Source organism: Plecotus auritus, assembly GCF_963455305.1.
Source record: "Plecotus auritus genome assembly, chromosome: 8".
NCBI classification, from domain to species: domain Eukaryota; kingdom Metazoa; phylum Chordata; class Mammalia; order Chiroptera; family Vespertilionidae; genus Plecotus; species Plecotus auritus.
The window spans coordinates 78,908,228-78,921,729 of NC_137782.1; positions in this window are offsets into that span (position 1 = coordinate 78,908,228).

Below are 13,502 nucleotides of genomic sequence, written 5' to 3' on the forward strand. Positions count from 1 at the left end.
GCTCACAGTGCTGCCACACACTGACCTTCTGTCCATTCCTAGAACAGGCCAAATTCTTTCCATGCTTTGAACTTGAAAACTTTTCTTCCCATCCTCAATTGACTAGCAACTTGTTTTCCTTGAGATCTCAGCTAAAATGTCACTTCCTGGAGATGACTTTTCCAAGTACCTTATTTCAAAGTAGATCTCCCTCCCCAACTTGTGTTTGCCTTCCTAATGCCATATTTGCTAGTTCAGAACACTGAGAATTTCCATTTTGTAGAATTCTCACTGTCCTTGAGGGTCCTACAACTATTGACACTAAGATGTGTCAGTGTAAAAAATGGTTTCTCATTATTTTAACTAACATTTCTTTATTTACTAATAAGGTTAAACAGATTTCTGTCAGCTATTTGTATTTCCTGATTGGCGAATTAATCTGTTCATGTTATTTTGGTCATCTATCAACTGAGATTTTGATTTTTATTGATATTTATGAATTGTTTATATATTGAGAGTATTATCTTTTTGTCGTATTTTTCTGCATACAATTTTCTACTTGTGCTTAGTTTTATTAATTTGATTGTGGTATTTTTTGACATACCGACTTCTTTTTATGTTCTATGCAATCAAATCTCTCCTTCCCTTTGTACTGACTTTCACTGCTTTTGCAGTTCACATTTATTACTTGTGCCTACTGAGTATCCATTGATGAATCTTTTCAACCTGGTAGAAAAGTCCTTTTATACATTTTTTGGAGATAATCTCCCAACCCTAATCTCCACAGGGGACAGACATGGGACCCAAACTGGACCAATCAGTGTCTTCCCTAAGACTTGATATGTGATTAATGGGAGAGAAACTCACAAGTCACAGTGAGCATGTAAGTAAATCTGGAGATTTGGGCAGCTTCCCCCCTCCATACCCCCCACCCCCCCCCCCCCCAAAAAAAAAGCTGTTATGTGAGCCAATAGAGTCCCTTTTAAGTAAGTTTGAGTTAATTTCCTGGCTCTTATAACTGAAGGGTTCTCCAATACTCTCAGATTAAAGAATAAAATTCTTCAAATGTCCCGAGGGCCCCATGTGATGCCACACACACACCCTCCATTACCTCTGAAAACTTAGCTCTTCCTACTTCCTTCAGGGGCTTCATTCACTACTCTAGCCACACTGGCCTCCTCAAGTGCACCAGGCATCTTTCTCTCCCCGAAGCCTTGCATCAGTTAGCCCTCTGAATGTACACATGGTTACTTTGCTCACCTCCTTGGAGTCTGTTCAAAGCATTCTCAGGGAGCCTTATCATGACCACCCCCAGCTCTAGCCTCCTCAGGGCTCTATACCCCCACCCCCTTTTCATGGCACTTGTTATTTTCTAATATTCTGTATGAGTTATTTACTTATTAAATTCATTTTACAAAACTATGATTGAAAAGCTCCCCGTTCTATAAGAAAAAGATAGGCTTGATGACAGCAGGAATTTTTGTCCGATTTGTTCACTGAAGAGTCATCCCAAGCTCCCAAGCATCAGAGCAGTAAGTACCTGGCACAAATTAGGTGCTCATTAAATACATATTTGTTGAATGAAGAAATTCTGCTCATTTTTTCCCCTGGGAAACCCTTGGCAAATTCCTTTTAATGAGACTAGTGACCACCTGACTATGATTTATTTTTTTCTTTTTAGGGGGGTTGGGGGAAATATAGAGGAGAAATAAAATTAAACTGTGGCTATTAAACAAGTTAACAAAGGCTACATCCATCCCAGAAAATAAGTATTTGTACAATGGAAGAGCTAATAATGTTTGCAAAATTATTGTGAAAACCTTATTTGGTTCAGAAAGTATGCCTATTCCCTATTAGGTGTGAGGGGGGAAGGGAGTGATGAGGGGTGGGGAGAGGGGAGGGGTGGGGAGAGAGAAGAGAAGAGAAGAGAGAGAAAAGAAGAGAAGAGAAGAGAAGAGAAGAGAAGAGAAGAGAAGAGAAGAGAAGAGAAGAGAAGAGAAGAGAAGAGAAGAGAAGAGAAGAGAAATATGTTCATTAATCCTGCATCAAACAAAACTATGATTATGTTTGATGTTACCATGGCGTCTTTCTTTTTACCCAAGGGTAGGTGATGACAGGGGCTGTTCAGGTAGTATTAGTTAGGCTACTCTGGGAAAACAGTGCCATCTCAACAGCTGAACACAATGAAAATTGACTTTTCTCTTGCCTCACAGCCCCTTGTGAGTTGGGCAGCTTTTCTACAGACATTGGCACAGGGGCCCTTGCTTATTCCACCCCATGGGGCTGTCACCTTTGGCATGCTTTCTCCCAGATCACCATGGAACAAGAGGAGAGAATGGAGATTGTTATGAGCCAAGCACAGGAGGGATGACACACCTGCTGCCCACCTCTCATGGCCACAACTCAGTCTCCTGGCTCCACTCTAACTCCTAGAAAATGTAGATTGGCCAAGGACCTGGCAGGAAAATGAAATGTGTTTGGTGATCAGCTGGCATTGCTTTTGCATTGGAAGCAGAACAACTTCCTCCTCTGAGACAGAGCTGTGTGCTGCCAACAAGCCCTGTATTTCCACTCCTCAAGACCAAGTGAGCCACAGTGACTTAGGGAGGGAGTGTTGTCTGGGCATCTGAGATGATCAAAACAACTCCATGTGGGGTCAGGGGCTTAATGATGAGATGGAAAAAATCTGAATGTTGTGCTGCATTGTCTTGGATAGAAACTTAAGGACTTGATAGAATAAGCCCTTGACTGACCTCTATCACTTGTTATTCAATAACTGGTTTTTGTTTGGTTGGTTGTTATTAAGAAAATCAAAAGAAGCCCTGGTCTATGTGAGCTGTTGTATGTCTACACTTTTAAGGTCCTAAAGTGTACAGCTTTTAAACTGAAAAAAAAAAAAAATCCCTTATCTGAAATTAGGAAATTGTTCCAAATATTCATCTATGTTTTATTTTATTTTTTTTTATATTTGTGATTATGTGTATGATTTCACTTTTAAATCCACATATTCAATGCACCTTGAATTTATTTTGGTATTTGGTGGGAAGACACTTGATAGAGCAACTAACAATATTGTCAGCACCAGTTATTAAATAATACATCTAGATCCCATTGTGTTGAACTTATTTACCACACACGTATTTTACATTTATACAAGGCTCCATTTTTCTTGACTGCATCTTCCTTTCGTTTCTCTAGTGCCATTCTGTTTTACAGTATGTGCTCATGTCTATTAAGGCAAAATCTACCCTTCTTCCTTTTCCAATGTTCCTGGCTGTTACTCATTGTTTAGTGTTCCAGATAAACCTCAAAATAACTTTATCACACTTCCCTGCTATAGATAGTCCTCCTTGTTCAATTCTCCCTCTCTCATCATCCCCAGAAAAATAGATGAGCTGGTCAGTTTAGTCAGCCCACACTTAGGCCAGACAGAGAGGGCATCTGTCATAACTGTAGCTTCCTGAAACGTCCCCCAGAAGAGCTGCACTCCTGTTCATCCCTGGCCTCCTGACAAGGCTTGGCTGTGGCCTGAATACCAATTGGTATGTGGATATTCTGCTCCAAAGCTTTCTCCTGCCTTGGCATCTAGTCCCTTCAATCTCATTTGAGTCATTTGATCCTGCCAGTGGGTTGGAAGGCAAAGCTAGGTAAATATCACCGTGCCCTGAGTAATCATCATCCACTTTGCAAACAAGAGCTGAGGGTTCAGCGGAGCTGGTCCATAAGACTCACCCGCAGGGTCCAAAAACAAAGAAAGACACCATTTGGTCACCAGATGCTCCTGTTACCACCACGTGGCTCTGAGTCCTTCCCGAAGCAAACTGAAATGCAATCTTGTGGCTTTTGGTTTTACTACACCTAATACCTGGTGTTGCCATTATCATCTCAGCAGTGACACATTAGCAGCCTCACCTGGCAAAGATTGATAGGCTACACCAGTGGTCGGCAAACCGCGGCTTGCGAGCCACAGGCGGCTCTTTGGCCCCTTGAGTGTGGCTCTTCCACAAAATACCACGTGCGGGCGCGCAAGTACAGTGTGATTGAAACTTCATGGCCCATGCGCAGAAGTCGGTTTTCGGCCTGGGTGAGTTTATTTTGAAAAAGTGGCGTTGGAACACTCAAGGGGCCAAAGAGCCGCATGTGGCTCACAAGCTGCGGTTTGCTGACCACTGGGATACACGGAGATGCTGGGTCCTCTTTAAAGGAACCAGGCCAGCCGGGGAAAGAAAGTGTTTGTTTTGTTTTTTTCTTTCTTTGTTTATTTTGCAAACAGAATACATAATAAATATGGGAAAAGAATAACTATGTAGCTAATGTTAAATAACATTATTCATTGTTCAAACCACTTTATATCTGTTAACTCATTTAATCTTGAGGACAGTGAGGTAGGTGATATTATTATCTCCACTTTGCAGATGAGCAAACTGAGGCACAAAGAGTCTAAATATTTTGCACAAGGCCATACAGCTCATAGCAATAGGGCCATGACTTGACACAGGAAGCCTGGAGCCAGTGGTTACTATCCTAACCATGTGCTAGAGATTCTCAAAGTAGGGCAGGCATTGGGATCACCTGGAGGCTTGTTAAGCACAGATTCCTGGATCCCAGGCTCAGAGTTTCTCATTTATGAGGCCAGAAGTTAGAAGCCAGGATTCCATGCTTCTATCAAGTCCCAGTTGCTGCTGCTGCTGCCTCAGGGACCACACTTTGAGAACCACCACAGTGCACTTCACAGAAATGATTGGCAGCTGTGTTTCTGTGAAGATGAGAAAGGATAAACAAATGCACAGAATGATTAGCTTCTAAAGTCAGAATATCTGACACCCTACTATATTCACCCAGTCCCTTAAGCAACTCAAACTGCTATTGCCTGCAAGGCACCACCTTCCTCCTATTTGTGTTTGGCTATAGCCAACTACTGGGGAGAATTAAGAGCACAGGTTGGAATATCAAAACACCTGGGTTTAAATCTTAGTCCTGTCAGTTACCAACTAAGTTCATCTTTCTAAGTTTCAGTTGTCCTACCCATAAAATAGTGAGGATTATTATTTGGCTCTTAGGACTTCAATAAAGGCAAATTTAATAAACACACACACATTACTGGCACATAGAAATAATGGTTATTTTATAAAAAGAGCATATGTGCCCGGCTGGTGTGGCTCAGTGGTTGAGTGTTGACCTAAGAACCATGAGATTACTGGATAGGATACATGCTGGGGTTGTGGACTCAGTCACCAGTATAGGGTGTGCAGGAGGCAGCCAATCAATGATTCTCTCTCATCATTGATGTTTCTATCTCTCTCTCCCTTCCCTTCCTCTCTGAAATCAATAAAATTTATATTTTTTAAAAAGAGCATGTCTGGTTTCCTTCCTTCCTCTCAGACACCAGCCAAAAAGTTTAACTTTGAGAAGCCATGCAGTAAGGTTTGTAAGAGTCACACTGAACACCCAAACTTTCTTAACAGCTTATAACTGTGACAAGGATAAAAAAGAGAGCAGCATATTTGACAATCTGTCCTCATCCTATCTACTAGTATTCCTACTGAAAGGAGAGGGAGTTATTGGCTGACTCATCTTAAGGGCCATCTTTTCTTGTACAGAAGAAGTAAGAAGTGAAATGGAAAAATGGGAAGTGCCAAAAAGGGAAGGACAATCTACACCTTGGCAGTATGGGCAGCTGGCCAAGCAAAACTGAGATTTTTAAATAACCTTACTCTGTTATAAATGGGGTCTCCTCTCAGTCAAAAATTAAACTATTTTAAAATGTCTCTTGATCTATTTCATTGATTTATTCAACAAATATACATTGACTCCCCTACCAGGTATCAGCCAGTACTCTAGGTTCTGGAGATACAGGGTAAAAAAAATATCAGACAAAGATTCCCCCCACCTGCAGCAGAGGAGAGAGATATGAAGACTCCGGGGAGGGAAGTGAGAGTGGGGGACAAGACTTGAAAGCAAAGACCTGGAGGAAATGAGGACACTAGCTGTGTGGTCATCAAAAGGAAGCAGCTGGTAGTGGGAAGGGCAAGTGCAGAGGACTGGAGGCTGACGCATGCCCAGCCTCTGAGGATGGCCAGTGCTAGTGAGTGGAGGAGCAGGGATGTGAGATGGGGTTGGAGGGAGGACCAGGTGCCATCACAGAAGGCCATGAAGGAAGATGGGTCAACATTCACAGGCTTTTAAGCAGAGGAGGAACATGATCCAACTTTGAAAGTGAATTGATGTCAATGCAGAGCAAGTGCATTGGGCTGATACCAAATGAAGTCTCTGATTTCAAGCCAGGATATAGAAGAGGAAAGGGGAGAAAAAAAGAGAATAAAGAGTAGAGGTCCAGGGGAAAAACCTGGGGAGAGACCAAACCAAAGATGCATCCATTATTCTCTTGGCCCTTATTCTCTTTGGTCCTCACCCCACAGTTTTCTCATGGCCTTAAGTGGTAATTTACTAAGTATAATGATCCCAACCACATTGGATCAGTGTCCTCAAACTTAGTTGCACATTATATTAGTCTAGGGAGAGTCTGCAACATGCCTTACCCAAAACTAAATTAAGGGACATTCTACAAAATAAATGGTCAGTACTCTTCCAAGGTGTCAAGGTCAAGAAAGACAAAAAAAGACAGAGGAACTAGCCCAGATTACAGGAGGCTAAGAAGACAAGACAACTAAATGCAATGTGGGATCCCCCAAAAGGACCTAAGTAGCATAGTCAACAAAACTGAGTAAGAACAGATCATAACATGTATCAATGTTAACTTCTTGATTTTGAGCATGATACTATGGTTATGTGAATTGTGAACATTTGGAAAAGCTGGGTGATGATACATAGCAATCCTCTGTACTTTTTTGCATATTTTCTGAAAGTCTATATTATTTCAAAATGTAAAAAACAAACAAAGAAACAAAAACACCATACATTGCCAAGACCACATCTAAGACCCATACCTCAACATCGTGGGGCTAGGTCCCAAAATGAAAAATGGAGCTGCTGTTTGACACAGTGATTCCACTTCTGGGAATATATCCTAAGAATCCAGAAGCACCCATCAGAAAAAATATATGCACTCCTATGTTCATAGTGCTGTTTACAGTAGCTAAGATCTGAGAACAGTCCAAGTGGCCATCAGTAGACAAGTGGATAAAAAAAGCTGTGGTACATTTACACAATGGAATACTATGCAGCTATAAAAAAAGAAGGATCTGTTATCCTTTGCAACAGCATGGAGGGACCTGCAGAGTATTATGCTAATCGAAATAAGCCAGTCAGAGAAAAATAAATATCACATCATCTCACTTATATGTGGAATCTAATTAACAAAATAAACTAAGGAATAAATAGGTCCAGAGGCATGGATGCACTGAGCAGACTGACAGATCTCAGAGGGAAGGGGGTGGACCAGGGGAGAGATTAACCAGATCACCACCTTGGAATTTTATGTCTTTAGGGGGCTTTGTCTTAAAGTTTCCTTTTGTCCAAGAGGCACTAAAGCATCCTCCCAGAGTATCTGTTTGTAGCCCAAGGCACAAAAGGAGCCTCTTCTTGGGAGAGTAAGAGATGAGATAGGAATAAGGGGAATGTGCTCAGTCGGTCACAGAGAAGCATCCTTTGAGACTCTGAAAGATGCTTCTCTGGAAGAATCTGAGTCTTCCTCCTGGAAGAGATCAGCACGAATGTGAAGGTAAGAAACATTCAAACCTGTGAAGAAAGTTTTTGTGAGTTTATTTGGGCCAAACTGTTGACAACTGCAAGCAAGCAGAATCTCGAGGGATTGAGATAATGCTCTGGGGAATGGCAGTTTTGCGCCTCTTTTTAATACAATCAAAAGTGGAGGTGAGAGGTAAGTGGGTTACATGAAATCCATTGGTGATAGATTAGGGAAGTGGGAGAAAGCAAAGCAGTGGGTGGGGGAGGACCTCTGAGATTGGATAAAAAGTAAAATAATAGACACATACTTCTTTTACTTAGGTGGGTTCAGGATAGTTAACAGTCAACAATGAACTCAGTAACAATGAGGCGATTTGACGTCCCTGCAGAGGGTCAGAAAAAGGAAAATTACTTTGACATTCCAACAATATGTTATTTTAGATGCAAAAAGACAATAGACAGACTTAGTTAAGGTAAAGATTGAACCTTGTCAGGGAAGATACCTGCCCACCATGACTACCCACCATGAACTGCTTTTTAGTTTAAAAAGTTTTAATTTCAGACCATCTTTTGAGGTTACTTTAGGTCTTTGGGTTTGCAAGGCCACCACGTAGGATGCAGGCCTTCCCTGAGCTAGTCGGGTTAGCATGTGGCCCCTTTTTGTCCACACTAAGAAAGGCAGCTGTAGTTCTGAGAACCCTCCTGCCTTTTGGAAAAAGGATAGAGATCAGGTGGCATCTTAAGATCATCTCCAGCTTCAAACAAGTATTAACCTCCCCTGTCAGCTTTGGGGATGTTCCTTTTAGGAAGAATTTTATTCTACTGCTACCCAGTGGGATGTGCCTTTCCCTATGGAAATTGGCAAAACACTAAATACCAACCTCTTCCAGTAAACACAGCTGTAAGAAAATGAGGCTTAATCTCCTTTGATTAATAAGGAGGCAGCAAAAGGCTGACCACGGGCTAAAGGAAGCAAGAAGAAAAACAAAGGACAAGTAAAAATCTGTCCAGAAAAGCAAAGAGGGAAAAAAAAAAAATCACGAAGGTTAAACAACCTAAAAAGGCCTCTAGATTCTGATTCAATTTCAGTGCTTGCAAAAACAAGGCTCTTGGCTATTTGCATATAAATGTGCTGGGGTGGGGGAGCCACAGGGCTCAGCTGTGCATTCAAACTTTCTCCTCAAAATCTGTTCCTAAAACAGCTGCAGAAATCAGCTGCAAATTCCTAGTCTAAAAATGAAAATCACATGGCTGAGCTGGGGAGGACTCAGAGAGGAGGGAGACAAGGGCACCAAGTGGTGCTCCAATTAACCCATTGTGGCCTGCAGCCCAGAGGCATTGCTGGGACCCTTCAGACAGCTCAGTACCCAGGCTGCACCCCAGGGCAAGTAAATCAGATACTGGGGGTGGGGCCTAGGCACTGCATGAGAATTTCCCAGGTGTGTTGAATAAACAGTCTTGATTGAGTACCAGCTTCCACTCTGGATCAGGGTCTACAAGCCTGTTCTGTAAAGGGCCAGATAGTAAGTGTTTTAGGATTGTGGCCCAGGTGGTCTCTGTCCCAACTACTGGCCCCTGCCATTGTGGCATAAAAGCAGCCACAGCATGTAAACCAGTGGGCAAGGGTGTGTGCAGTAAACTTTATTTACAGAAAATAATTTGCGGACCCTGCTTTAGATGGCTGTTCACTGAAGCACGGTCCCTGGGCTAGCAGCATCGGCAACCATGAAAGCTAGTTAGAAAAACACACCTCCAACCCCACCCCAGCACCCTCTTGCGTTCGTCTGTTTTTTAACAAGGTCTCAAGATGACCACAGCACATTTAAGCCAGAGAACCAGGCATCAGGTGAGCGGTGCTGAGAGCTTAGCAGCACTGGGAACCCAGATTGCTGGCTGAGTCTTGGACCCCCAACTTTGTCCACAAAACTGTCCTTGGGGTTCAGGGTCAGCCAGGTGTTCTAGGGACATTTTGCCCATAGAAGGACTTGGAAAAGTACAAAAGATTGTGGCCACATGAATTGTGGATGTGTGGCAGTGCAGGCCTCTGGCCAGTGAGGGAGCTGTCCCTTCAGCAGGTGCTGGCCTCTCCATCATCAGTCCTGATGAGGTGGGAAGAGCTGGCCATGCTGGCCTTCATTTCAGAGTGGAGACACTAAAACCCCAGGCTCTGCCAGACTGCCACTCATCACCTTACAGCCACAGAGCTGGAGGGCAATTACCTTAAGAGCTGGAGCTTGGAATAGGCTGGCAAGGCTGGATGCCACCAAACTGGTTCATAACCTAACATGCGACTTTCTGCTTTTACTAGTATACCTCCTTGCCCTGTCTGTTCACCACCGCTGCCTCCCCAGTGCCCCACACAGCATCAGAGCTCACAAATCTGTGAGAAGTGAATGACCACAGGGTCTAGGATGCTCGCTGCAGTGGCATCAGTCTTCAGATCATGAGTGTCCATAATTGGCTATAGGCTGACCTTCATATATTAGCATGCAGAAGAGCTGTGGCTTTTTATATTTTCCCAAACAGCCCTCCTTGCATGTACAGAATCCTGACAAATGATAGCAGAAGCTATTTGTAATCTGTTGCCTGAAGCAGAAGGCTCAAGGGCCTGTGCCCTGGTCCAGAGAGTTAATGGGACTTCTGAAGGTGCTTCGAGTGCATTCTGCTTCCATGCCAGCCTGGCCTGTGCCTTTATGAAGAAGGTAATGAACTGAGCAGCTCGCTGTCTCCAAATGCCCATGTGCCAGTCAGCTGGGACTGGCCTGTTGTCAGAGAATGTTTGCCATGCCCTGGATAAATGCTCTCTCGGAAGCCCTGCCAGGGATGCGAGTGAGAAAGGAAGCGTGTCCACGCCGCTTCCTAAACCCTTGCACCTGCCTGAGGTGTCTCTGTGGAGCATAGTTTTGAGACATGGTTTATAGTGGACTTGGAAAGGAGGTGGGGTGGGAAGAGTAGAGGGGGGAGAACTGGGATGCTGCCTTGGGCATCAGCAGCCAGAGGAGCCGTCTGGTAGAGATAAATAGTTTTCAAGTCTATTGTGCACAGTGATCTCCTTCACTACAGGCTCCGAGGCTAAGTTGTGTCTGTATTTCTGACAAGTCCCAGGTGATGCTGAGGGGCTGCTCTGTGGATCAATCTTTCAGTGGCAAGAGCAAATAGGAAGTAGCACCAGGCATGCAGTCAGGCCACCCCACAACCCCAGCCAATTCTCTTTCTCAGACTGCCCCCAAAAGAAATGGGTGTGGCCGATCTATTTTCAAAGATGGCCAAATAGTACCTCCTTCCTTCCACAGGCTCTTCTTAAGTGTGACTTCAACCCTCCTCCATTAAGAGGTGGCTCTGTCCTAGCTGGTGTGACTAAATGGTTAGTGTCAGCCCACACACCAAAGGGTCACCACAGGTTTGATTCCCAGTCAAGGTCACCTGCCTGTGTTGCAGGTTCGATCCCACTACCAGTCCGAGCACATGCAGGAGGCAACCAGCTGATGTACCTCTCTCACATCAATCTTTCTCTCCCTGTCTGTCTCTCTCTCTCCCCATCCCTCCCTAAAAATCAATGAAAAAAAAAAATCCTCAGGTGAGGATTAACAACAACAACAAAGGTGGTCTAAAGTGGGCTGGCCTTGTGACAGCCAAAAAAGTGAAACTGAAGTCTGAGAGGAGGTCGTAAAAGGCAATACAGTTGCCTTCTGATTCTTTTGGGACACTTATTCTTGGAACCCAGCCACCATAAGGGGAGGAAGCCCGAGCATCCATGGAGAAACCCAGGTGAAGAGGAATTGAGGGCCCAGCTGACAGCCAGCACTAAGTTGCCAGCCATAGAGGTGGGCTCTACTTCAAAACTCCCCAGAGCCATCTATGGATCCTCCCACTCCAGGCAGGGTGCCCCACCTGAAAGTATATAGAGTAGAGATGAGACTTCCCCACTGAGCCCTGCCCACGCAACCCATTTGTGAGCAAGTCTTTAAGTCTCAAAGTTTAGAGGTATTATTTTTCAATCTTATTTTGTACTTGAGGCCCGGTGCAAGAAATTCGTGCATGGGGAGGTGTGTCCCTTAGCCCAGCCTGCACCCTCTCCAATCTGGGACCCCTTGAGGGATGTCCGACTGCCTGTTTAGGCCCGATCGATAGGGAGGTGCCCGTTTAGGTAGGATCAGGCTTAAACGGGCAGTCAGACATCCCTCTCACAATCCAGGACTGCTGGCTCCCAACTGTTCGCCTGCCTGCCTTCCTGATTGCCCCTAACCACTTCTGCCTGCCAGCCTGATCACCCCCTAACCACTCCCCTGCCAGTCTGATTGATGCCTAACTGCTCCCCTGCCAGCCTGTTTTCCCCTAACTGCCCTCACCTGCAGGCCTGGTCCCCCCCAACTGCCCTCGCCTGCAGGCCTGGTCCCTCCCAACTGCCCTCCCCTAATGGGCATCTTATGGCAGCCATCTTGTGTCCACATGGGGGCAGCCATCTTTGACCACATGGCAGCAGCCATCTTGTGTGTTGGAGTGGTGGTCAATTTGCATATTACTCTTTTATTAGATAGGATAGAGGCCTGGTGCATGGGTGGGGGCCAGCTGGTTTGCCCTGAAGGGTGTCCCGGATCAGGGTGGGGAGTCCCTTGGGGCATGGGGCAGCCTGGGCGAGAGGCCTGTGGTGGTTTGAAGGTCAGCCATGTCCCCCGGCGACCCAAGCAGAGGCCCTGGTATCTGGGGTTTATTTATCTTCTATAATTGAAACTTTGTAACCTTGAGCAGAGGCCAGGGCAGGCCAGGGCGGGCAGGAAGCTTGGCTTCCTCCATCGCTGGGGGCAACCCAAGCCTCCTGCTCTCTCCAGCTCTGTGGCTGCCACCATTTTTGTTGGGATTTATCTTCTATAATTGAAACTTTGTAGCCTTGAGTGGAGGCCAAGGTTGGCCAAGGCGGGCGGGAAGCTTGGCTTCCTCCATTGCCAGGGGCAACCCAAGCCTCCTGCTCGCTCCGTGGCCGCTGCCATCTTGGTTGAGTTATTTTGCATACCCGCTCCTGATTGGATTGTGGGCGTGGCTTGTGGGCATAGCAGAGGTATGGTCAATTTGCATGTTTCTCTTTTATTAGTGTAGATTAGTTTCAGGTATACAGCTTAGTGGTTAGACAATCATATACACCGAAGTTAAGAAGTATTTTTTAATGTAGCAATAGTATTTGGAACATGTTTATAACTACTCCTTGGGTTTACCTTTCATGGTGTATACCCTCTTTGCATAATCTGAATGCTTCCATTATTCAGTTACCATTTGCTTGGACCCCCATTCATAGATACAGATCTGTATATCTAATTGCCTATCAGATATCCCCAATATATATATAAATCCTTATCTCCTGATATATCGCATCTCCACCCCTCCCCTTAAACACCTGTCTTTATGTAAACACTAGAGGCCTGGTGTATGAAATTTGTGCACTGTTGGGGGGGGTTCCCTCAGCCCGGCCTGCACCCTCTCACAGTCTGGGAGCCCTAGGGGGATGTCCGACTGCCAGCTTAGGCCTGCAGTCAGACATCCTTAGTGTTGCCAATGGAGGCAGGAGTGGCTCCCACCACCACCGCTGCAATCGCCAGCCGTGAGCCCAGCTTCTGGCTGAGCAGTGCTCCCCCTGTGGGAGCACACTGACCACCAGGGGGCAGCTCCTGCATTGAGTGTCTGCCCCCTGTTGGTCAGTGCACGTCATAGCAATCATTCGTTCCACCATTGGGCTGAAATCGGCTCTCTGACATCCCCTGAGAGGTCCCGGATTGCAGGAGGGTGCAGGGCAGGCCGAGGGACCCACTGGTGCATGATTGATGCCGGGGAGAGTCACGGGAGGTTGGCCAGCTGGGGAGGGACCGCAGGAGGGCTCCAGAGTG